Genomic DNA, 27,774 nt, shown 5'->3' with positions numbered 1-27,774 from the left:
ATGACTACACCACCCAGTGAAATATGTTTATTTTTATAGAATTAGATAAATTCTATTTCTAAATAGCCATGTCATTTACCATTCACACAGTGCCTGAGACCTTTCTCATTCTAACCTCTCATCTATACTCATCCTTGCAGTACTTGAATTATATTTATCTTTGTTATTTAATTTGTTATTTGGGTGTATTTACTTTCACATCGACCTTCTTTAATGTTCTCCCAAGCCTTATCGACTTGAAAGTTCCTATAGATCATTCTTTATTGTTCAGATTTTATTTTATTTTATGACCCACTGGGTTTAACAAGTTTAACTAGTACAAAACCCTGTAGCTTTTGTGAGTTTGTGGCTGCAAGCTGAGTCATGCCTAGAAGATAGAATTTCATCCTTGTTAGACAATGAACATTACAACCAAAGCAGCCTGGGGAGGAAAGAGTGATTTGGCTTACATTTCTGCACCACTTGTCATCATTAAAAGAAGTCAGGACAGAAAATAAAGAAGGGCAGATCTGGAGAAAGGAGCAGATGGAGAGGCCATGAAACATGCTTTCTGGCTTGTTCCCATGGCTTACTCAGGCCCTTTCTTTCTTTCTTCTTTTCTTTTCTTTTCTTTTCTTTTCTCTTCTTTTCTTTTCTTTTCTTTTCTTCTCTTCTCTTTCTTCCTTTCTCTCTTTCTTTCTTTCTTTCTTTTTCTCTCCCTTCTTTCCTCTCTTTCTTCCTTTCTTCCTTTTTGCCTTTCTGTCTTTCCTCTCTCACTCCTCCCCTCCCTCACTCTCTCTCTCGCTATCTCCCTCCCTCCTTCTTTCTCTCTCTCCCTCCCTCCCTCCCCTGCTCTCCCTCCTGCTCTCCCTCCTGCTCTCCCTCCTGCTCTCCCTCTCTCTCCCCCCTTTCCCTTTCTTTCCATTTTTTTAATTTATGTATTTGCTTTACAACTAGATGGCAGCCCCTGCCTCCTCTCGGTCCCACACCTCACACTTCTCTCTCTAGGAAGAGTGAGCCTCCCCCTCGGGCATCAACCCACCCTGGCACACCAAGTCACTTCAGGATGTGGTGCACCCTCTCCCACTGAAGTGGTTAAGTAGAGTAACAGGAAACCACAGGCATGGCACAGAATAAGGGACAGCACCCCACTCTAGCTGTTGATTAACCTACATGAAAATCAAGCTGCACATTTGTTACATATGTGTGGGGGACCTAGGTATAACCCATGCTATTTGGTTGATGGTTCAGTCTCTGGAAGCCACCAAAGGACCAGGTTACTTGACTCTGTTGGTCTTCTTATGAGACTCTTATCTTCTTTGGATCCCGCAGTCCATACCCCAAATCTTCCACAAGAGTCCCTGAACTCCATTTAATTTTTGGCTGTGGTTCTCCGTATATATTTCAGTGAGATGCTATGTAGGGCCTCTTAGATGACGGTTATGATATGCTCCTGTCTGCAAGCACAATAGTATCATTAATCGAATCAAGAATTGGTTCTTACCTGTAGGATGGATCTCAAGTTGGACCAGTCATTGGCCATTTGCCAACTCTCTGCGCCATCTTTGTCCTTCCATGTCTACTAAACAATGCAAATGTTTAGTCAAAGATTTTTTTGTGGGTGGTATCCTTATTCTGGCTGGGGTTTGGCCTGCCTACATTAGGTAGCCACTTAAGACTTCAAATCACCCATTGCTGGGAGTCTTAACTAGAGTCACCCTATAGACCCCTAGGAGCCTTCACTTTCCCTAGTCCCTGGCATGTCCTTGAGAAGCCTAGCCCTCTGCCGTCTATGAATTTCCACCCTACCCTCCTTTCCTACATGTAATCCTCTCCTTCTCTTCTCTTACCTTCACCATCCCTTCTCCCATCCGGATCCCTCCCTCTATACAACCCAGATGATGATTTTATTTTCCCTTCGAAGTAGATTCAAGCATCCTCCCTTGTAGCTTCCTTTTTATTTACGTTCTTCGGGTTTGCAGATTTTAGTATAATTACTGTGCATTTTATGGCCAATATTTGCTCATATGTGAGTGCATAACATACATGTATGTGAGTGCATAACATACATGTCATTTTAGGTCTGCGTTGTCTCACTAGGGATTTTTTTGTTTCATTTTTATTTGTCTACAAATTTTATGATGTCCTTGTTTGTAAGTAGTATACAATTGTGTAAATGTTACTTTTATCTATACTTCAGTTGAGGGATATCTGGGTTATTTCCCAGTTTCTAGGTATTATGAATAAAGCTGCTATAAACGTAGCTGAGCAGATACCCTTATGTTATGATGAAGAATCTTTTGTGTATATATCTAGGAGTGGAAGAGCTGAGTCTTTGGGTAGAAGTAATACCTATATTCTGAGAGACTGAAAATTTGATTTCCAGAGTGGATGTACAAGTTTTCATTTCTAGGAGCAATGGAAGGGTGTTGTTTTTACTCCATATTCCTCACCATCACTTGCTATCCCTTGAGTTTTTATCTTAGTCATTTAAATGGGTATATGATGGAATCCGAGTCATTCTGATTTACATTTCCCTGATGGCTAAGGACACTGAACATCTTTTTAAAGATTTTCTTGGACACTAGATATTCCTCTATTGACAACTCTTTGATTATATTTATAGCCCCCTTTTACATTGGGTTACTTGGGGTTTTAGTGTATAACTTTTTTTTTCTTTTTTTTTTTTTTCGAAGCTGGGGACCGAACCCAGGGCCATGCGCTTGCTAGGCAAGCGCTCTTCCACTGAGCTAAATCCCCAACCCTAGTGTATAACTTTTTTAGTTCTTCTTATATTTAGGATATTAGCCCTCTGAAAAATATAAAGTTGTTGGAGAACGTTTCCTTTTCTGTAGGCTACTGTCTTGTCCTGTTGATGGTTCCCTTTGTCTTAAGATGATATTCAGTTTCATTAGGTCCTATTTATTAATTGTTGATATTAGTGCTTGAGTTATTGGTGTTCTATTAAGAAAGTTATCTCTTATAACAATGCATATAAGGCTATTCCCCTTTTATCTTGTATTACATTTACTGTATCTGGTTTTGTGTTGAGATTTTTGATCCACTTTGCTTGAGTATTGTACATGGTAATACATATGCATCTACTTGCCTTCTACTACATGCAGACATCCAGTTAGACCAGCACCATTTGTTGAAGATGGTTTCTTTTGTCCATTGTGTGGTTTTGGCTTTTTGGTAAAAAATTCAAGTTTCTGTAGGTCCATTGGTTTATTTCTTGGTCCTTTATTGATTACATATATCAACATGTGTGTTTCTATTCAACACAATGTAGTTTTTATTAATATTGCTCTACTGGGTATCTTGAGGGTAGGGATGATACTACCTCCAGAAGTTCTTTTGCCGTACATGTATACTGGTCTTTTTTTCTTCCATATAAGGTTGAGAAGTGTTCTTTCAAGGTCTGTAAATAATTGTGTTGAAATTTTGATGGTGATTGTCTTGAATCTGTACATTGCTTTTGGTAAGATGACAATTGTCACTGTGTTAATTCTATAGATCCATGAACAAGGGCAATCTTTCCATCTTCTGATATCTCTTTCAATTTTTTTCTTCAGAAAGTCTTAAGTTCTTGTCATACAGGTCTTTCATTTGCTTGGTTAGAGTTACACCAAGATATTTGATATTATTTGTGGCTACTGTGAATGGTGTTGTTTAACTAATTCCTTTCTCAACTCATTTATCATTTGTATAAAGAAGAGTAACTGATTATTTTAGATAATTTTTTATCAAACTACTTTGTTGAAGGGGTTTATTAGGCATAGGAATTCTGTGGAAGAATGTTTGTGGTAGCTTGTATAAATGATATGTATATCATATCATTTACAAATAGCAATATTTTGACTACCTTCCTTCTTTCCAAATCATATCCCATTGATCTCCTTTAGTTGTCTTATTGCTCTAGCTAGAACTTGATAGATATTATCCACAATTCTTGGTTTATCTCTGTATCCCACTTTTAAGTTGATCAAGAATACCATGATAGTCCATCTTTGTCCTTCCACATCTACTAAGCAATGCAAATATCAAGTAGTCTTTATCTCAGGGATGGGTTGTTCACTATTGAGTGAAAAATCAATCAATGTAATTCACTAAACAAAAAAACTGAATAAAAAATACAAAAATGTTCAACTCCCATTAGATACTGAAAAAGTCTGTGACAAAATTCCAACCTCTTCTTGTCTTGGGGAGATCAGGGACATAATGTCCATAGCTAATCATAATAAAGGCAATATCTATGAAGCCAATAGTTAAATGGGGAGAAGCTTGAATCAATTCTACCCACTCACAATGGGCTCTTATCTTACACAGAATGATCATCATTAAGGCGTCATACAGCAGCATATGTTAGTGAAGATTTAGGGAAATATATAATTAACTGGTTGCAATGCATGATACAGTCACTATGGAAGTCATAATGGAGGTCATCAAATCAAAACATTACAAATTAAAATAGCATATGATCCAGCGACAACACTTCTGAAAACATAACTGATGATCTCTAAGTCTTTCCACAGAGATGCTTGCTCATCCACTTTTAATCATTTCCCCCATTTTCCGTGTAATAATTGTCTCTCTGATTTATTTGAATTATCTAATTAGATTCTTTTCTTTTTCTTTTCTTCCTTTTTTCTTTTCTTTGTTTCTTTTGTTCTTTCCCTTACTTCCTTCCTTCCTCCCTCCCTCCCTCCCTCCCTTCCTTCCTTCCTTCCTTTCTTTATGTCAAAGAGAGTGTTTAGATAATTATCCTATGCCTCTATTCCACCTCTATCAGACTTCTGAATTATATAGGCAAGCTTCCCTTCCCCCACCCATATTCCATGCTCTTTCGGCCCTCTGGAACAAGCAAAGCAGCCCTAAGCAGCTTCCCAACATTGGCTTTTGCCATTCATTTTGTAGGTGTGTTATTCTAATACAGTAATTGATTTGTTTATATTGAGTCATACTTGTTTCCTCATGCAAAATATCACTTGGTTATACTAAAAACTGTTTTTTAGTTTTCAGTTTGCTTTTGGGTTACACTATGTTTTACAGCTTTCCATTAGTATTCATAGAATATATTGGTCTATGCATTTCTTTTCTTAAAAGCTTAGACTGTCATTTCATAGATATGAATGTTTTTGAATAGTACCTTAGACTTTGAATTTTCTCTCAGAAAATGTATGGATCTTATAAAATCACACAATCAGAGCATCTGAATCACACAACGCACACACAAAATGTTTTTTTAATTTTATCTTGAAACACATATTCTAAAAACCTGTTGAAACGTTGGTGATAGTAGATATAAACATTTAGATTGTGGATGTTTTACAGTGGTCATATGGTTTTCCAAGAGAGTGATCATGACTAACAGATCTATAACATGTGCAATATAGTAATAGTTGTATGTCTTGCAATATACTTTCTGCATATAGATATTATTAATTTTTCGGTAAATCATTAAATGGATGTTTAAATTCAAGGTATTTCTTAAAATGTAAAATAACAATCACAAAAATTTATTTATTGGCCTTTTCAATAAATAATGATAATATTTTGTTCCAACTTGAATAGAATATATTAAGGCTATTTTGTAAAAAACCTGCCAACACATTTAAAGTATATCCTCTCGATCCATATATCAAACTTGTATTCAAAACACTTTTTTTTTCATTTATAAATCTCATTGGACTAAATTCTCTCTAATTATAATTTGTCATTGATAATTTATTTTCATTTGGTAGCATAATCTGTGAATGATATTTGTGTTTTTATTAAGTGATATTTTCAAAAGAGTTTGTGATATTCTGTATTCTTACTGGTTTTATTAGTTAATGTGGAATTACTTCTGTATTATTAAAATCTTAAAAATGTATTTCATTTGAGCATTGATTGTGCTTTCATGCAGGGAATGTTTTCTAGTTCAACATTATCAGTATTTGTACAATAGCATCCATTATTAATGAGGTTGATATAATGAAGTTGACATTGTTTACTCCCCCAAATAAAAATTTAGTTTTGCATATTAAACAACTAAGAACTCTAGTGAAACAATTGTAAAAAATGAAACGAGAATGGTTTAATAATGCTTTCATATAATCAATGAATCTGGAGAAGAGAATTTTTCTTTGCTTCAACATTCATTAAATGTATATGGAATTTTAGTGAAATCATGTAGTCCTAGATGTATTTAACTGTATTTACATGAGAAACTATGTGCCCTACTTTACTTATATATAACTTACTTAGACGAAAACAAAAATTCAGAATATATTCTATAGAAAAGCAACATACATTAAGGAGAAAATTTACCAAATGCTTTATTTCCAAAAATAAAATGATTTCACTTTTTAGCATTGTACTCTTAAATTCATGTACCTACGGACACTGAAATTTGATAGTGAAGCCACAATCATAGAATAAGAAAAAAAGAATGCATCATCAAGAAATGGTGGTAGACTAACAGAAAGTCAGCATGCAGAAGAATTCAAATAGTTTCATTTCTATCATCCTGCATAAAAATCATGCCCAAGTGAATCAAAGACCTGAACATAACCAGGTAATCTAAATCTGAGAAAAAAAAAGAGAAAATGAGAAATATCCTTGAATGCATTGGCACAGGAGACCACCTCCTGAACAGAACAGAAATAACACAAACACGAAGAACAACAATCAATAAATGGAACCTCATAAAGCTGAAAATCTTCAATAAGGTAAAGGCCTCTGTCAATAGGACAAAACATCAGCCTACACAAAGGGAAATATTACCAATTCATCGTCTAACAGAAGGCTAATATCTAAAACACATAATGAACTCAAGAAAGTAGATGATACCAAAGCAAAATATTCAATTAAAAATGGGTACAGATCAAAACAGAAAATTCTCAACAGAGGAATCTCAAATACCTGAGAAGCATCTTTTTTAGAAGTTAGGGAAATGCAAATAAAAACAACTTCGTGATTTCATCTTGCACCTGTAAGAATGGTTAAGATCAAAACTTAAAGTGACAACTCAAGCAGATGAGGATGTGGAACAAGTAGAACACTGTTCCATTGTTGGTGGAAGTGTAAACTTGTACAGTAACTTTGGAAATCAATAAGTCAGTCACTCAGAAAATTGGGTATTAACTTATCTCAAGCACAATTTTCTACTGTGGGCATATATACAAAGGATGGTAATTCTACCACAAGGGTGTTTGCTCAACTATGTTCATAGCAACTTTATTCATGATAGTCAGAACCTGGAAACAACCTAAGAAATCCTTTGAAAAAAGAATAAATAAAGAATATGTGGTACATTTACACAATGGAGTAATATTTAAAATTTAAAAAATGACATTGTGGGATTTTCAGGCAAAAAGATGTAACTAGAAAATTAAAATCATCTTGAAATAGGTAACTCAGGCCCAGAAAGACAAATATGATATGTACTCAGTTGTAAGTGAACATTAGTTATGATATAAAGGCAAATCATGCTACAACACAAGATGCAGAAAGGCTATATTACAAGGAGAGCTCGTGGGCCTAGGGAGGATGGGCCCATATGAATCTCCTTGAGAAGGAAGATTAAAATAGTTATCTTGGAGAGGTCAGGTTATTGGGAACAGGGAAAGAGATTTTTTTTGGGGGGGTGATGCCTAAAGAGAGTTCTGGAAGAGACAAATGGAATGATGAGAGGAATTTTGTGAATAAGGGAGAAAACTAGTGCAATGGAAACTCTGAGGAATCTTTGAGGGTGAACATAATAATACTCCTAGTAATGGGGCAAACAGAGCCTGAAATGACAATTTTCTTTAAACAGCCATGGCTCCAGTGTAGGGACTGAGATATTCAACCACAAACTCCTTCACCTACAATTTGTTCTATCTGCAAAGTATGCAGGGATAAAGGTGGTACAGAAATTGTAGAAGTGGACAACCAGTGACTGGTCCAAAGTAAGGTCTAAGCTACAAGTAGGAACCTATCCTTGATACTGCTGGAGGGCCAGGAGTCAGAGTCTGGATAGCCTAGTGACCTATGTTAGGACCAAACACGAATGAAAAAAAGAAATCCATGAAATGACTTCCAATGTTATTCTATGCTCATAGACTGATGCCTAACCAAAATTGTCATTAGAAAGGCTGCATCTAGCAACTTATGAAAACAGATGTTCACAGTCCAAGAATTTGGAGAACTCAGGGAATCCTGTGAAAGAGGGGGTAAAAGTATTTTAGCATCCATGTGGTTTAAGGATATCACAAAAGTCAAATAACCTAGGCTCAGAGAGGCTCACAATGACTTAACTAACCATCAAGAAGCCTTCACAGTCTAGATCCTGTGCATATGTTAGAGTTTAAATAGTTTGGTCTTTTTGTGGGACTCTAACAGTGGGAGTGGTGACTATCTTCTTTGACATGCTTTGGAACCCTTTTTCTCCTACTGTGTTGCCTCTTTTTTATCCTAAATATGAAGGGCTATGCAAAACTTATTGCAACTTGACATGTCATGTTTGGTTGATACCATTGGTTGTTCTTCCTTTTTCTGAAGGGAAAAGGGGAGGATTGTATTTGGAAAAGAGGGGTGAAGGGTTGGCAGGAGAGGAGAAGGTATAACTGTGGTCATGGTGTAATGTATGAGAGAGGAATACATTTTCAAAAAGAAATGTAGTAGTTTCTATATAAAATGCATCACTACAAAAAGTTTGAGAGATAGTAAAATCTACCCATAGTATTGAAGATTAGTGATAATGTATTTGGAGAATCCCCTAAACAAAACTTTCAGATATTAAAAGAGAATGGGTCAAACTCATCCACTCCTGAATGTGTCCTAAATTTATAGCATACAAAAAGGACTCTTTTCTTCCCAATGTCTATATGTAGGTGACAGCTCCACCTGTCAAGTGTTATGTTCTTTCTCATATTTTCTTTGAAAAACTGCTATGAACTCCCATTAAGACACCTTCTAAACCTCCTCATAGATTTCCACATAAATCCAGATGTTAGCTATAGAATTATTATATAATTTATTCAAATACAGAACATAAACATTTAGTTTATAACCGTTAAAAGTAATAAATCCACTCTGCTGCTTACACCTCCATGCCGAGCACAGCATTATTACTGTCAATAGGTTTTGCACTTCCTAAAAATGCAGCTTATTTTCTGCTGACTAAGTCTTTGGAGTACAGAAAAGAAGTAGTTCAGGCATACAAAATAAAAAAGCAAACAGGTATGAAATAGAAAAGAAAAAGTATAAATTAAGAGGAAATGATATAGGATTCTCTCTACTGGGTCAGTTTCCTCTTTTGAAAATGATATAGTTTAACATTAAATATCTAAGGGCTTTTCTAATTATTAAATTCTATGTCTCAAAATATGTGAAGGGATTGAGAGAGTAACTATTATCATAAGCTAAAAAGTGTTTTCCTTAAAAAAGGCATATACTTTACTATTATTTATGTGTTCACCTAGTGACATGGTACTTGACCATGTTTGTGTGAATGACAATAACACATTTATTAATGAAGATCACAGTAAAAAGATGGGGAGAAGTGGGGTAGGCAGTAGAAAATGGTTTCAGTAGCAATTGGTTCTTACCTTGAAAGCTAAACTATTGAAACTATTGAAAGGTAAACTATTTATATATTACTTACTTTATATTATTTTACTATTTATATATTACTTACTTTATTGCTATCTAGAGTAAGATAGATAATATTTCTTTTGTAGATTAAATGGGACTAATTTTGTTTATTCTTCTTTTGTGATTGCATAATTTTCACCTTTCTAGAACCACAACAAAATTTCAAAGACTCCTTATCATATATTCATTTATTCTATCCTGTTACCTGAGCACTCAACCCATGATAAATGGTTTCTCACACTCGTGATATCATTATTGTGAGTTTATTCTTCACGAGCACAGTTCAAAATGTAGCAACTTAGTAGAAAGTTGCCATAATTCATGCAGTGGAAAGGAACTGTCTTTTTTCCCCCTTTCTTCTAACATGGAGTTGTCTGCTTTAAATTCGAGATCATTTTAATTTTCCTTTCCTTTACTAGGTTTCAGATCTGCCTGTTGTTCTTCACTGTTCATATTAATTATAATTACCCACTTACTTGTCTTTATAAGAAACAGTACGTGTTAATAATTCATGTTCTATTACACGACTTGATCACTAAGAAAGTACATTATGAAAAGTTGTTGAGGTAAAATGTTTTTTATTGTTGTTTTTTTACTGACTCTTATTCTTTTGTTTTGCAATTTTTAAATTATTCTTTACTCTTGTTTTACATTCCAGACTTTATCCTCCTCCCAGTCCACCCTCCAACTGTTCCACATCACACACTCCCCCCTAACTGTCTCAAAAAGGAGGGTCCCACCTCCAATTCCTAACCCCCATTTCCCACCTCTCCCCACCTGTCCCCACACCCTGGTGCCATAAGTCTCTCAAGAGTTCAAAGCATCTTCTCTGACTGAGTCCAGACATGGCAGTCCACTGTTGTATATATATTGGGGTTCTCATATCAGCTGGTGTATACTGACCGGTTAGCGGCTCAGTGTCTGAGAGATCCCACAGGTCCAGGTTGATTACTGACTCTTAGCCATTTTAAAATAAACATTTGTTAAATTGTACAGAAAGTATGAATTAATTTGTGGTTGAAAAGAATAGGTTGGTTCACTTTGTGGTTAAAAAAACTAGTTACCCTAAACACTTTTATAGATAGTAATAATTATATTAAAAACCATGTGCTATCATAAAAATCAATAATTCAGTATACTTGAAAGACATAGATCAAATAGAATAACTACTAGAATTCATATAAACCTGTGAATCTTGAGTTTGAATAGAGTAGGTGCTGTGCAACTATGAAATGATCCAAATGTAAAATATGAATATAATTCTCTATAGATTTTTTTAGATGATCACAATCATAAAAACCCTGTTCTTGTCAAATGTATCTGGGCACTAATAGCTATGATTAGAATGGTGGGCAGTGAGGATTCCAGCGTGATTCTGTCTGATTAAACAAAAATGAAGTCATATTTTCTCTTTAAACACAGACTTTCCTGATAAAGAACTAATTCTGATATAAGAAAAAAACTAAATTTGATAGAATTACTTAGTTAGACTGAAGGAACACCCATTCAGAGCCTGCCCCACATGTGGCCCATACATATACAGCCACCCAATTAGACAAGATGGATGAAGCAAAGAAGTGCAGACCGACAGGAGCTGGATGTAGATCGCTCCTGAGAGACACAGCCAGAATACAGCAAATACAGAGGCGAATGCCAGCAGCAAACCACTGAACTGAGAATAGGTCCCCCGTTGAAGGAATCAGAGAAAGAACTGGAAGAGCTTGAAGGGGCTCGAGACCCCATATGTACAACAATGTCAAGCAACCAGAGCTTCCAGGGACTAAGCCACTACCTAAAGACTATACATGGACTGACCCTGGACTCTGACCTCATAGGTAGCAATGAATATCCTAGTAAGAGCACCAGTGGAAGGGGAAGCCCTGGGTCCTGCTAAGACTGAACCCCCAGTGAACTAGACTATGGGGGGAGGGCGGCAATGGGGGGAGGGTTGGGAGGGGAATACCCATAAACAAGGGGAAGGGATTAGGGGGATGTTTGCCTGGAAGCCTGGAAAGGAAATAACATTCGAAATGTAAATAAGAAATACTCAAGTTAATAAAAAAAAAAGGAGAGATTATTTCTGAGTATTACATAAAGGCTTTTAATTAAATAGAGATTTAGCCTGCATATCTGTGTAAATTTTAACATCTCAAGGGGGAAAGTTTGTAGGTAAACATTACGTTTCTATTCTCTCAACTTTAGAAGTTATCAAAGCATACTTACAAGGTTGAACAACAAACGAAAGTGATGAATCTTTCTTCTTTAGACATCTGCTCTCAACAGCATGTACGATCAAAGAGTTAGGAGCAAGTTTCCCAGTATAACAGCAGGCACCAGAGGAAATGTTGAGCCAGGGCTAAAACCTCTCTCTGATCAACACACAGTATAGAAGCAGAATCTGCAGGTGTGAATTATAGTCGGAGAAAAATTAGTTTCTCAGGAGAGTGTGCATCTTTTAAGTAGTTGAGGGCATATGGTGGGAGCAAGAAGCCAATGATTCTATAAAATTCTCAATTAATTAAAAAGTAATATCAATTTTTCAATACTTCACTTACATCAGAATAAAATGAAAGGTTTAAGACGTAAGACAGGGTACTTTTTTTTTTTTTTTCGGAGCTGGGGACCGAACCCAGGGCCTTGCGGTTGCTAGGCAAGCGCTCTACCACTGAGCCAAATCCCCAACTCCTGACAAGGTACTTTTGAGTTGCACATTACCTCATTATCGAAAGCATAAAATAATTCATATTTATTAAGCTGTAATAAGGCATGGAGCAAAAGCTATAATCTTACATCATTACTTTGACTACGTTACCACAGTATAGTACATTGTGTACTAGATGTCATTTTAGACTTACACACCTGAAAGTAAGTTCCATGAATGTAATGGTGATAATATCATCTTTGCTTCTATGAAGCTTAGAGTATAAAAGGGCAAGAAAACATATCCACTCAGTGGCAGATGAGACAGGGATGAAGGTTGATTTTTGATGCTGCACAACCAATTAGGCTGATCTTTGCCTTGATTTCTACGTACCTCTGTTCATGGTGTGAAAATAAGTCATATATGACATATACAAGTAACTTGACTCATGTTGTTGAAGCCCCAGCACAAAATATTGGGTTGGAAGCTGAGGACTGCAGATAGACCAAGCATGTGGAGAAATATCCAGTTTTGAATAATGTTTGCTTAGTCTGTTGGAGAGGAAGTTCTGGAGATTGAGTACTAGCTCTTCCATATGATGAAACTCTAGAAAACTTGCCTACCTGAGCACGATAAAGGCTCTCAACTGCTCTTCATACTGCAATGCTCAGTTATGGTTACATGTTCTGTAAACCTCAAGGCTTCCTGTTTAATATTTTCAGACTTCCCTGTATTTATCTTTTCAGAAATTGTCTTTTGTTTCAATAACATGCTTCTTAAAAAAAACTTTAATCACAAGAATAACACTTTCCAGAGATCATTACAGTTAATTTACAAAAAAAAATATAGCTAGTCAGAAATAGGACTGGGGATCTCAGAATCCTTGAGGTTACAGACACTGTCTCAAATCAAGAAAATCCCATGAAGACTTTCTGAACAATGCCATTTTACCTATCTCAGCATAACTCACATCAGAACTGCACATCAAAGATTCAGCTTTTAAACTGTCAAGAATGAGTCCTGCCACTTCATATTCACACCTTGATTAACCCATGGGAAATGGAAGTCATTATATGTTCTTTTCCTCTGCTCCCACCTCTCCTTCTACCATTGATATCATAGAGCCAGATCCTACTTGGAACCCACACAATGGAGATATAAATGTACAAGAATAGATGGTGGCCTTTAGAAGCCATTTGAGGCAGCTGGAAATTGTATTTTCTTATACAGCAAGAATGAGGCTGATCGGGGCTGGGGATTTAGCTCAGTGGTAGAGCGCTTACCTAGGAAGCGCAAGGCCCTGGGTTCGGTCCCCAGCTCCGAAAAAAAGAACCAAAAAAAAAAAAAAAGAATGAGGCTGATCATAAACCCTTCTGATTTATTGTCTGATCCAAAAATAGACAGACGAAAACGTATTCAGTTAATCTGGATTTTAAATCTTGTCCCTTGGAAACAATGTGAAATAATAAGTGTTTCTTGGCTCAAATTTCTCATGTACAGAGGTATTTATATGGGAAAAGATAATTGAGTTACAAAACAATGTTATGCTCTCTTTTTTCCTTCGGATATATTAGTTTGTAGTATTGCAGCATACACTTACTAATTAGGAATACATAGGAACTCCATGAGACTTGTCACTTGGAACTTCCAGTATGTCAAGAAGGAAGCAGATTAGAAATGTGCTTTCTCCACAGTAAATACAAATGGCCATCATTGCACAGAATAAATTTGATATCATAGTAGTATGTTACTAAAATACCAAAGAGTTTTAAACTTTTCAAGAAATTAATATAGATCATAATAGTTAATAGATTATTATAATAAATCATAATAGTTATTTTTACATTCACTGTAAAAATAAAAAAAGAAACTTCATTGAAATATCAAGCAACTGTTTAATCCCAGTACAATTAAAATAAAGCACTATAATATCAAACAAGAACTAAAGAATTAAGTTTAGGGTATGTTTCCCTCCATAAAATATTTTAAAGAATCAATAGTTTCTTATTTTCTTGAATTTTTTTACAGGGTCCTTAATTACTTCTAATGAAGTAATTAAGTTAGTGTTGGTATTTATCCAGTTGATACTTAAGGTTAATATGCTAACTGAGTTTAAACCTCATATCCTTACATCTATTATGCATTCCAACCATTTTCTTTATTTAGGCTTGTATCAAGTTAGCTCTGCATATCTAATTCACTTTACTATCACGTTAAAAAGGCCTATTTTTGAAGAAAAAACAAATTATAAGCATTTTTACATGTTAAAAGCCTTTCAACCAACTTATTAACCATTTTAATTTTTTTTGTAATGAAGCACAGCATTTTTTCCATCTTTATTAACTTGAGTATTTCTTATTTACATTTCGATTGTTATTCCCTTTCCAGGTTTCCAGGCCAACATCATCCCCAACTGCTCCCCCTTCCCTTCTCTATGGGTGTTCTCCCCCATACTCCCCCCATTACCGCCCTCCCACCAACAATCACGTTCACTGGGGGTTCAGTCTTGGCAGGACCAAGGGCTTCCCCTTCCACTGGTGCTCTTACTAGGCTATTCACTGCTACCTATGAGGTCAGAGTCCAGGGTCAGTCCATGTATAGTCTTTAGGTAGTGGCTTAGTCCCTGGAAGCTCTGGTTGCTTGACATTGTTGTACATATGGGGTCTCGAGCCCCTTCAAGCTCTTCCAGTTCTTTCTCTGATTCCTTCAACGGGGGTCCTATTCTCAGTTCAGTGGTTTGCTGCTGGCATTCGCCCCTGTATTTGCTGTATTCTGGATGTGTCTTTCAGGAGAGATGTACATCCGGTTCCTGTCAGCCTGCACTTCTTTGCTTCATCCATCTTATCTAGTTTGGTGGCTGTATATGTATGGGCCACATGTGGGGCAGGCTCTGAATGGGTGTTCCTTCTGCCTCTGTTCTAAACTTTGCCTCCTATTTTAATGATACAAATACTACCTTTAAAATTGAACTAAAAAGTAATTGGGTGATGTACTAGAATATTGAAGGCTTAATAGAACTATCATTTTGGTTTTCTATGCTTCTTTGTACTTTGATTGTATTTATTTGTGGGAGTGTACAATATATCTGAAGCTCTTCATTTTCTAGAGATGTGGAAAATAACAAATCATTAGTTTTATGTTCCTGGATACATGGCTACAAGATGTTCTGAAAATGAAGACAATTATCAAAATCAAATATGTAAAGTATATGAGTAAAGAAAATTTACTCCAATGTTTAATGCTTTCACTGTTTTACATATTATTTGACTCATATTTTACCTTATTTCTAAATTCATTTCCTGCAAACAATACTTTTGATACATTTAGCTCCTTGAATTCCCCAAGCACGGCAGGCAAGCTGAAATATCTATGTCTTTGCTGTGTTTTTACATATGCTGTTCCTTCGGGTTCCATTGTACCCCAAAGATATTGAAGACATCATTCACAAATGCAGGCTCACAAACACCCTCCATCTGAACAGGAGTTGGTTTTTCTTCCCTCTATTCCCATAAGTGCATTTGCACAGATGTCTAGTAACTGGTCCTTGTTAAAGATTTTTATAATGGAACAGTTTTGTTATTTGTTTTGAAATTATAACAATATTTTATTTTATTAATTTATTGTTATTTGTGATCGGTATATTCATATTTTCTTCATATCTAAATGTCACAAAGCTTGATCGAACCTATCAATGATAAGATCAGGTAAGGTTTATTCACACATTACAATACAAAAGTACCCTCTGTGAACCAGGAGAGCTCAAATGAATCCTTAAAACATACACTCAGAGTCATAGTACTATGTGAGAAGCATAAATATGAGTTATTTTGGCTTTTAGAATCATCTGTCATACATTATCATACTTTCAAAGGCAAACTAGGCTATTTAAGCTCATTTGTCTATCGTTGATTAGCTCAGTGTATTGAGTTGGGATGACAATGAGATAAAACTTTCTTTGTACTTTTGTTTGAATAGAATGTGTGCTCAGAGAGAACAGGATAGCATAATTATTATTTTTTTGCTTGCATAGGTATAGGCAGGTTCTCTTAGGGGTCTAAGTTATGGCTTCCTTTCTCAGGGAGGTTTAGAAATGTTTGATAGTGTATTGAAAAGTGAAGAGTAAAGTGTGCTCATCATGAGACAATCATGCTCATTACACTATATGCCTAAACTTAGAAGGACTAGACTTACAGAATGATTATTTGATATTATTTAGATACATTATATATGTGCAAACATTATAAATAATTTTAAGTATGTGTGTCATATATGGAAGCAAGACTTTAAGGCATTAGAAAGTGACTCATGAAGCTAAATGATAGTAGTGAGAATTAAATTTGAATTTTGGTGAGAAAAGTCTTTATTACAATAACATTTCAAGTTGATGCTTACTAAATAGTATTTTTATATAAATGTATAATTCAATAATATATATATATATAACCTAATATCATAATATATCCTTTTATTCTTATAGAATTAATGATAGAATAAATTAAAACTTTGATATAGTTGCAAGAATATAAATATATGATATGTAGATAGGCTTTAGAATCATATAGTACAGAACAAGCACACACACACACACACACACACACACACACACACACACACACACGCACAGACTAGAAAGAGTAATACATACCAAACCTAGGATCCTTTAATTCTTTCTACCACCAAAATATATTCTTTTTGCTGTTATTATTATCGATGTTTTCTTAGAAGCTGGGCTTTACACAGCAGAAGTAGAAAGAAATCAAATGTAATTTTTATTTGTGTCCCTTAAGTAGAACTGCAGTGATTTGTTCTCCAACCAGAAAACTGATGGGAATTTGAATATTTCTATACTTCTATTGAATAATATATAAGAATTCCACATACATCATAAACAAGAATTGACTCTATTTTGAATCCTGACAGCAATGAAAGGATTAGCAATGTAGATAACTATTAGAATTTAAATATAAGCCTGTACTCATTACTGTATATACTAAATAGAAGTACTAGAAATAATTCATCTCACTAATTTTATTTGAGAACTGAGAATACACTATATTAAGAGGGCAACATATGTCAATAAATATTACTTTTATCTATTTTTCAATATGAGTAAGCAAGGAGAATGGAAGGAAATAAGCAATATTACTTGTTTTGTTGTGTAGAACTATAAACTGAACCTGAAACATGGGTGTGGAGCTTGGAGTCGAGATGCCTCAATTCAGACAGGGCACTGCAGGCTCCAGTTGCTCACTGCATTGTGACGAGTTTTGTTTTTCTGTTCTGGTTTCTCACAGCTGCAAAGAGATGTTTTCTTAATGGGATATATAAAAAGTACACTTATCTGAGGATATAAAGTAAGTATTTAGAATGAAATTAGGAGTTACATTGACTTGATAAAGAGACAGTCGTAGGTTTTCTCCTAAGAGGTATGATTTCACTGCCCAACAGATTTTGGCCTATGTTGCCATCACCAGGTATAATTTTTCTTCCAATTGAGTAATCCTTAAGTCCTCCTAGATTGCTGCTGATTTCCATGAAATCATGAATGCCACTGTTACACCATGAGCGGTACCATATGGAGACATCACAGTCAGGTAATATTATTCATAACTTCTCTTGGTAGCTTGCAAAGCATCTTCTGACACCAGGAAAGCCACCTCTCAGGGAATAGACTTTTAAATCAGATCAAGGTCAAATCCTTTGAATCCTGTGCCTAAAATATTTGTTGTCTTTACCAACAGACTTGACTATCAACTTGTGGGAAGCAACCAAGGGCAGTAGCAATAACCTGTGTTGTTTTGGGAGTCTTTCATGCTGTCCCGACAAACAATTCTAAAGGAAGTTTTCATACTTCTTAATTGTTTTCTAGTAAGTTAGTTTATGGTTTGTGGTAATATTAATATCATTTTAGGGATAATTTAGGAAAATACAAAATAATATGCTTCCTTATGACGTTTTTCAAAACCGCCTCACCTTCTCTCCTGAATTGACCTTCCTTTCCAGTTAAACATTGACATTCTTTTCATTTTTCTCCTTAATATCACTAACATCCTGTTGTATTTGCCACTCTATACTTTGATCCCCACAATGAATGCTTACTTTCCTGGTTTCTGTGGTTTCTGTGGGTTATATATTCATATATGCAGATTTGCACTAGGAACCAAAGTTGAGAAAGAACTTGTAATTAGTCTTTCTGGGTCTGAATTGCATCACTCAGTATTTATGTTTACATATATTTACTAACAAATTTTATTCAGTATTTTATATAACTTTATAATTTTCCATTTCGTATGGGTACCATATTTTTCATTATTCATTCCATCAGTGATAGGCACTTTGTCTCTATTTCCTAGTTATTATGAACAGATTGGCCATGAACATGGCTGAGCAAATATCTGTGGGTTAAAAGATTGAATCCTTTGAACATGTGCCAAGGACATGGTTGGATCACATGGTATATCTTAAAGAAATGAATCAATAGAGCAACCTATAACAAACCTATGCAATTACATTCATTTGATCCACGGTGTGTAGGCCGGTGGGCTGTGAAAGGTAACCTGATTCCAGGTTGAGATAGGTCGAATCCCTGGGGACCCTAAAAGGAACAGCAGGTGCATTTCCAGTCAGGGCCTTCTCACATAGCTACAGCCCCCCACAACCACCTATAAAGAGGTTTGAGACAGATTAGTTACATAGGACAACTCCCCAAGTCCCTCCTTCACAGTTGAGGACATAACCACAGGTCAAGACAGATCAGTTGTAGAAGCAGGACCATGCTCCAGCTCTCAGGCCTAACCAATAGGAAGTTCCTGCTGTCAGATACTGACTCATCCAAAAACTGTTTTTAAGAATCCTATTCAGAAGGATAAAAGGTGTGCAATAATTATTCCATCGACTGAGAGCTTCTGCCATAAGAGTTGTAACACCAGTGATTGGGAAGGTATTTGTTCTCCTGAAATCACCTCCAGAAACTCCCCTGCACCCCTAGCCAGCTAGTCAGACTCCTGCTGGTTCAGCCTTACCCAAGCAACTGAAATGGGGCTGGGGGGGGTGGGGGTGGCGAAAGCTATTCTCTCTCCCTGCCTGGGTTCTCTCCCCCTCACCCAAATCAGAGCACCGAGCTGGGCCAGAGATCTCTGTGGGAATTTTCCCGGCACTCAGCCCGACAATGATGAAAAATTAAAAATACTGCATAAGAATCAGAAAGCTTGATTTAACACAATATTAAAACAACTTCGCCTTAGCAATGTGTGAGGTGGTATCTTGTTCAGAGCTGAGGAAATTCAGAAGTAGAGGAAAGAAAATCCAATGACAACTGATTATTTTCTTTTTCTTTTTGCCATTTAATTATTCCATCCAGGATTCTTGGCTTTTGGATGATGTCACCACATTAAAGACAGATCATCCCACTTCATTGAAATATTCCACAAATACACAAGATTAGATTCATTAATAATCTTGGACTGTTTTAATCTAAACACATTAATGATGGAAATAAATCATTACAATCTACCCTAGGAACTTAAGAGCACACCTGAAAGCTCTAGAACAAAAAGAGGTATGCACATCAAAGAGGAGTAGAAGGCAGGAAATAGTCAGACTCCTGGCAGAAATCAACCAAATAGAAATAAAGAGAACAATACAAAGAATCAACAAAACCAATCAGCAAGATAAATAAACTGCTAGCCAAACTAACTACAGGGCCCAGAGAAAGTATTCAAATTAAAAATAAATCAGAAGTGAAAAGGGAGACAAATGGGGCATCCTGAAACTAGAAAGCTTCTATAAGGCAAAGGACATTGTCAATAGGACAAACTGGCAATCCACAGACTGGGAAAAAATCTTCACTAACCCCAAATCCGATAGATGGCTAATATCCAAAATATATAAAGAACTCAAGAAGCTAATCACCAAAAAATCAAACAACCCATTCAAAAATGAGGTGTAAGACTAAACAGACAATCCAAATCAGCAGAATCTTGATTGACTGGGAAGCACCTAAAGAAATGTTCAAAGTCATTAGTGATCAACGTTATACAGTCAGAATGGCTAAGATCAAAACCTCAGGTGACAGCACATGTTGACAAAGATGTGGAGAAAGGGGAACATTCCTCCATTGCTGGTAGGATTACAAACTGGTAACCACTCTGGAAATCAATCTTGAAATTCGTCAGAAAATTCAAAAAAGTTCTACCTGAAGATTCTTCGGTATATACCCAAAAGATGCCCCACCATGCCACAGGAGCACGTGTCCTGGTATGCTCATAGAATCCTTGTATGTGATAGCCAGAAGCTGTAAACAACCCAGATCTCCCACAAGAGAAGAATGGATACAGAAATTGTGGTTCATTAACACAATGGAGTACTACTCAGCTACTAAGAATGAGATTATCCTGAGTTGCAGGCAAAGTAACATCCTGAGAGAGGTAACTCAGACCCTAAACTAAAAAGTGGATATTAGCCAAAAAGTATAGAATTCCCAGAATACATTCCACAGAACTCAAAAGGGTTAACAAGCCAAAAGACACAAGTGAGGATGCCTCAATCCTACTTGGAAGAAAGAAGTAAGTAATCACAGGATAGGGGAGTGAGTGAGTGTACTGGGTGGAAAAGTGGAAAGGGATGGGAAGAGGGGAACATGGTCATGTATTGGGTGGGGGAAAGGACTGAAGCCCTGAAGGCCAGTAGAAAGAGTGGAAACATGGAACCTATGGAAGTAAGAGTTGAGGGATCCTCAAGATTGTACCAAAGACCTGGGAATAGAGAGACTCTCAAGACTCAAAGGGAAGGACCAGAGATGAAATGCCCTACAGTGGAGAGAGGGAATTTATAAAGCTCATCTCCAGCAGAAATATAGGACATCAAGTGAGGGATGGTGTTGCCATCTCAAGGTCAAACACTCTGACCCATAATTGTTGCTGTCTAAAAGAACAGCAGGGAGATATGGAGAAGAGCTTGAGGATAAGGAGATCCAGTAATAGGCCCAAAGTGGGATACAGCTCAAAGGGAGGCACCAAGGCCTGACACCATTACTGAGGCTATGGAGTACTCACAAAACAGAACAATATATTATGACTGCCCTCAAAAAAACCCAAAAGCAGCTGAAAGAGTCAGATGCAGATATTTACACCCAACCAGTGGAGAGATGATGGTGATTGAATTCCTATGGTTGAATTAGGGAAAAGCTGGAAGAAGTTGAGGAGGAGGGCAAATCTATAGGAAGACCAGAAGTCTTAACTTACCTGGACACGCAAGATCTCTCAGACACTAGACCACCAACCAGGCATCATGCACCAGCTGATATGAGGTCCCCAACACACATATACAGACAAGGACTGCCAGTTCTTAGTTCAGTCAGAGAAGATGCATCTAATCCTCAAGAGACTTGAGTCCCCAGGTAGTGTAGAAGTCTGATGAGTTAGGGGGTGAGGAGTGGGGACATCCTCACGGAGATAGGAAGGATTGGAGGTATGGGATGTGGAACAGTCAAAGGTAGACAGGGAGAGGAATAATATCTGGAGTGTTAAAAAATGATTAGATAAAATAAATAAAGAACTCTAAAAGTTGAGTAAAAATATACCTCATGAAAATGGATCAAAGTTCTGAATATGTATTTCATCTAAGAAAATACATAGATAAAAATAAATGCATAAAATATACTCATCATATATTATTAGAGTACCACATGATTACTAATGAGATAATAGCACAAATAGATTACTCAAAATTCACAGAACACTGAATTTTGTGAAACTTGAGAAAAAAATACACATTGTTGTTAGGAATGAAAAATATTACAGTCATATTACTACTTTTGCAATTTCTTACAAAATTACATGCATTCTTGCCATCTATCCAGATATGCAAGTCTTTGATATTTATCTGAAAGATTGATAGCTATATTCAGCACAGAACATGGTATTTGAATATTCATAGGACATTTTTAATAATTATCTAAAATTTGAAATAACTGTTACACCTTTTAGTAAATAAAATGAAAATCATTAGTACACACACACACACACACTCACACACACACACATGCACACACACAATGAGTGTTATTTGATGTTAAAATTAATTACCCTTTAACCACAAGACATTTGTAAAGGAAATGTACATATATGACTAAATAAAATAAATCTATTAGATAATTCACATATTTAATAATTCTAAATATATAATATTTTAGAATGAATAAAACAATGTAGACAGCAAAATACTTAATAGGTGACATGCTTTTTAGTGAGAAAACAGAATGAATAGGGAAAATGATTTTGAAGATTAGAGATGTATGCATATATGCATATATTTATATTTTGTATATTAATATATACACATATTCTACATGCTATTATATATTGTACACTGATACATATACATATGTATTAAATATGTGTATATATATACATATGTGTGCATATATATATTTATATATATATACAGAATACACACATATGTATTATACATATCTGCAGTGTGGCATATCACCAACTTTGAACATTTCATAAGGTATGGACTAATTTTTCCTGTAAAAATAACTTTTTATAGAATATTTTATTTATTTACATTTTAAAATTATTATCCTCTTTCCTGGTTGGCCCTCTGGAAACCCCTAATCTCATTACCCCTCTTCCTGCACCTATGAGGGTGCCCCTGACCTACCCACCCACTCCTTCCACTCTGTCCTGGCATTCCCCTACATTGGAGCATTGAGCCATCACAGAACCAAGGGCCTCTTTTTCCACTGATGTCCTACAAGGCCATTTTCTGCTACATATGTAGTTGGTACTTGTGTACTCATTGGTTGGTGGTTTAGTCCCTGGGAGCTCTGGGGGGGTCTGGTTGGTTGATACTGTGCTTCTTTGTATGGTGCTGCAAACCCCTTCATCTCCTTCTGTCCTTCCTCTAATTCGCCTATTGGGGACCTTATGCTCAGTCCAATGTTTGGCTGTGAGCTTCTACCTCTGTATTTGTCAGGCTGTGGCAGAGCCTCTCAGGAGAAAGCTGTATGCAAGCACGTCTTGACATCAGCAATAATGTCTTAGTTTGGTATCTGAATATGGTATGAATTATCACATGGAGCAGTCTATGAATGACATTTCCTTCAGTCTTTTCTCCATATTTTGTCTCCATATTTTCTCCCATAAGTATTTTGTTCCCCTTTCTAAGAAGGACTAAAGCATCCACACTTTGGTCTTCCTTCTTGAGCTTCATGTGGTCTGTGAAAAGTCTTATGATGTGTTGATATCATTCTATGGATTGTCAATATTATAGTTCTTAGTGTAAATGGTCCCAACCCTGTCCATAAAGCACAATTCATTATTAAAGTTTGAATGGAACTATGTGACTTGTGCAACATAATGTTGAAATCCATATATTACAAATATTTACTATTTTTAAGTCTTCCTAAAATGCCTACATCTAACTCTCATACAATACTTAAATTTATCTGTGGATTTTGTTATATGTCTGTTTTAATAGATAACATTAAATGGCAGCACATATTTCACGGCAGAAGACCTATAGGATTTCATCACTGAAGTGTTTTATTATCTCATGCAGGTTAAATTCTTAGTTTGATAAACAGTTTTCGAAGCTTAGGATGGGTTTTTGTAATTATGCATAGCCACCTGCTCTGAGTCATAGATTTAGTTAGAACAGAAGCCTACAGATTTAAAGTTTTTCCATTTGGATGGAATTCTGGCCTAAATCTGTCACATAATTTCTAAGTAGTTTTATACACAGAACAGCCTGAATCACAGTCCAAATTACTGAGGAAAAGTCACTGATGAAGCTGGAGCTAATGTGTCTAAGTCAGTCCATTTATAGCACAGCTATCTAGCAGCAGTGTCAGTGTATGAGAGCCCAAGACGTGAAGAGAATAGGTGACTTCATCTGTCACTCATATCCTCTTCATATGTATAGTTTTATTTTAAATAATAATTTTGTTTCCCTTGGGAAAAGGAGTAATTAGGTGTAAAACAAGGATGAAGATAAATGAACTCCATTTTCATGGCATTGTTTAAAAACATTAATACATGCTGAAGTGATCTTCCAAAATAAAGTCTACTGCAAAGCACACATTGAGACATAGTTTATATTTAAATATGAAAGCAGTTAATGAGCAAAAAATATTTATTAGAATAATTTTACTTTTATAATTCTCTTAATTTATCCATTATAATAACAGAAAGTTATTTACTTGAAATGTTCTGTTTTTAGTATTTGTCCAACTTTAAAATCCAAAATTTAGTAATTGAGAAGACATCACCATTTCCATCTGCTGAAGACTAGTGCTTGCATTTCAATATTATCTGCATTTCAGTATAGTCTAAAATGTCCAGCATTTTACAGTAGGTACGAAAGGGGATGATTACTTTTGAAAATAGGATAAAAATAATAGCATCATATTGCTTTTTTGTTTGAACTATGGTGAAACATTCCTCTTTTGGTGATATACACTCAAGGTCTGAAAACTAAGTGCTTTTTCTCTTCAATATACTCAAAGTATTCTGAAATTGCAGCATCAACAAGCCAGAGTGTATTCCAATACCTCAAGGACAACCATGTATTTCATTTCCACGCACTCTGTGTTAACTAAATATAACCTGCAACTCTGAGGGGTTTGAAATGGTGTAGTGATTTGTTCTCAATCAGCTCCCACCTACGATGCAGCATTATCTCTGAGCGATGCTTATACGTGCTACCCAGGATATTGTAGTTAGATGTAGCCCTGTGGCAAAGAGGTAATCATATTGATTTTTCACTACTGCAGAAAATACTCTTGAGTCTAGTTGCTAAGGTTTGGCAAAATATAAATAAAACCACAACTATTGGATCTGCAGTGGAAGCAAGATTTCAAGTGTGTCCAGATCATCTACTGCAAGGTCATTTCCAAAAGGATTGTCCTCTTAAGTGGGACATATTGGATAATGTTTGCAGTTCTCCAAGCTTTCCACTGAGTGGTTATTTTTGGCTATTTTCTTCCAGACTATTTTTGTAAGTGTCAATGCAAAATATAAAGGAGAGACTTGCTTTGTTTAACAATATATAAGCATTATCTTTTCTTCTTTATGCAAACGGAAAATAATTCAAAATTATGGAAATCATGTTTTTGACTTTCTAAAATAACCAACAAAATGTTTTTAGAGCACTCAATGGAATACAACTTTACAAAGGGAGGTTTTGTGAAAATTGCTCTAAACAAAACTTATTTTAAATGCAGCTGGTAAATAAATCTTCTGTGGATTTTTAATGTTTTGTTTGGAATTAAATGTTTTTTAAACTATAGGTGTTTTGTTTTATTTAAAAAGGTTGTATGACTTGATTTTATTTAGACTGGCAAATAAGGAACTCATGTTAACTATATTAATCTTAGATTTAATTATTGCACTTACATTTGAGAAGAAAAATATTGTAGCTTTTGGTCAGGCTATGAATATCAATACAAAGTTATCTAAACTTTATTTTAAAAACTTGAAACTACATTGAATTCCATATTCATTTATTGCCTGTGATGGTTATAAAACAGATAGAAAAAGAACCAGAGGGGTTGGGGATTTAGCTCAGTGGCAGAGCGCTTGCCTAGCAACCACAAGGCCCTGGGTTCGGTCCCTAGCTCCAAGAAAAAGAAAAAGAAAAAAAAAAAAAGAAAGAAAAAGAACCAGAGTACTGCCTGTTTGAGTTCAGCACCTTTTTATGATATTCTGATTCTCTGAAGTCTATTCTCCATGGCAGCTGCTGCCTCAAATGTGGCCCCAAGTTCTGCCCCAATCCGCACCTAAATAAATGACATTTCATTTACTTGTATTTTTTGACTACTAATCATCTCAAATCTCATATCACACATTTTCTTTCTTCCAACCTCGTTCTATTATTGCCTTTAATGTCTTCTTCTTCAACAGTTAAATGAAGATATGTGTATGTTATCTATTTAGCTACCCATTATTTCTATATAAAATATTGAAAAATATTACACATCCCTCCTTTGTTACATGAAATTGTTGAATAGAGCACTCATTGTAGAATCTCATTAATTTTATCACTGCTAGTAAAAAGATTACTCAGATCATTGCAACTAATTAATTAATACCTATTATTCAATATTTAGCGACAAAAAATTTTGTCTCCAGTAATGATTAAAGTACTTTTTTCATCAAATATTAGAAGTTTGAACTGCAGCCTACCAGTACTGAGAGATGACAGAATCTTTAAGAATGAAGGCTGGGAAAGGGCTCTCCTGTGTTACGTGGGTGGAATCATAAAAGATGTGGGAGCGTTGAGTAGTATGCTTTGTCTCTTTTGCTTTTGGGTCACATGGCAGAAGTTACTTCACCTATCTCACAACAAAACTCATTCAGAAGGAATTATAGGTCATTTTTACTTTTTTGATCAAAAGGGTAGACTGTAAGACACACCATGATACAATAAATTGTATGGTCAGATGGTTTTGTTTTGTTTTGTTGTTTTGATATTTATTTATTATTTAATTATTCTGTTTTCTGTGGGAGAGAGGTTGCAGTGGCTGGGGTGGATATCAAGGGAATAGAAGACTTACGGGTTCTAGGCACATGGAGAAAAATTCACAAAGTATTAATAAAATTAAAAAAGAAAAAAAAACCTCAAAAACTTGTGCCAAAAATAAATTAATTTTAGCAAAAGTTGATTAATCTCATATGTTTATTATCAGGATAGAAAGCTAACATAGAAAGTCATTACTGAAATTTGTGATCTAGTTATCAACTACATAGTTAAAGATACAGAAATTCTTTTTTTTTAGTTTTATTGGTTATTTTATTTATTCTATCCCCCTTCTGAGTTTTTCCTCCACAAACCCCCTATCCCTTCCTCCCCACCCCTACTCTATAAGCCTGCTCCCGCCAGCCACCCTCCCCCTCCTGCATCAGCGCCCCAGCATTCCTTTACCTTTAGGCATCCATCGAGCCTCCACAGGACCACAGGGCTCCCCTCCACTGATGTCATATAAGGCAATCCTCTGTTGCACATCCAGCTGAAGCCATGGGTCCCCCGATGTGTATTCTTTGGTTGGTGGTTTAGTCCCTGAGAGCTCTGTGGTGTCTGGTTGGTTGATATTGTTGCTCTTCTTATTGGTTACAAACTCCTTCAGTTCCCTCAGTCCTTCCCCTAACCTGTTCACTGGGGTTGCTGCTCTCATTCCCATGTTTGGCTGCATTTGAAAGACCCTCAGATAGAGGAGACTTTTGCTCCAATCCTGAGGACACCTACCACCCCATGAACACAGGGGACTCAGTCTTGATGTAAAAACAAGAGGCTTTCTCTGGATATCAGTGCATTGGAGATCAACAGGGTCCTCACGCAGAAGGTCAGGAGCCTCGTATAGCAGAAACATACAGTGTTATACAGCCACACAGTTTCATTAGCCCAGCCATGGATATCTGACTAGGCAGATGTTTTTCATCCTGAAGTTCCCGGGACAAGGTCACAACCATATTGGCAAAGCTATTTCAATACCAAAGGACGTCTGACTTGACAAATGTTTTCTCGTCCCC

At 35.9% G+C, this 27,774-nt stretch overlaps 1 long non-coding RNA gene across 1 annotated transcript; it reads right to left on the bottom strand.

Moving 5' to 3' along the window:
* Positions 1-181: 181 nt before the first annotated feature.
* Positions 182-27,305, bottom strand: LOC148005270 (uncharacterized). Its single transcript, XR_015623482.1, has 3 exons — positions 27,170-27,305; positions 11,824-11,998; positions 182-1,436 (listed from the first exon to the last, which is right to left on the bottom strand). It is a non-coding gene; the product is annotated as an uncharacterized LOC148005270 (long non-coding RNA).
* Positions 27,306-27,774: the final 469 nt, after the last annotated feature.

The sequence above is a fragment of the Rattus norvegicus genome, chromosome 6 (assembly GCF_021556685.1).
Source record: "Rattus norvegicus strain SHRSP/BbbUtx chromosome 6, alternate assembly SHRSP_T2T, whole genome shotgun sequence".
Lineage (NCBI taxonomy): Eukaryota > Metazoa > Chordata > Mammalia > Rodentia > Muridae > Rattus > Rattus norvegicus.
The sequence above is the reverse complement of the archived record's forward strand: the minus strand, read 5'-3'. Positions and strand labels throughout refer to the sequence as shown.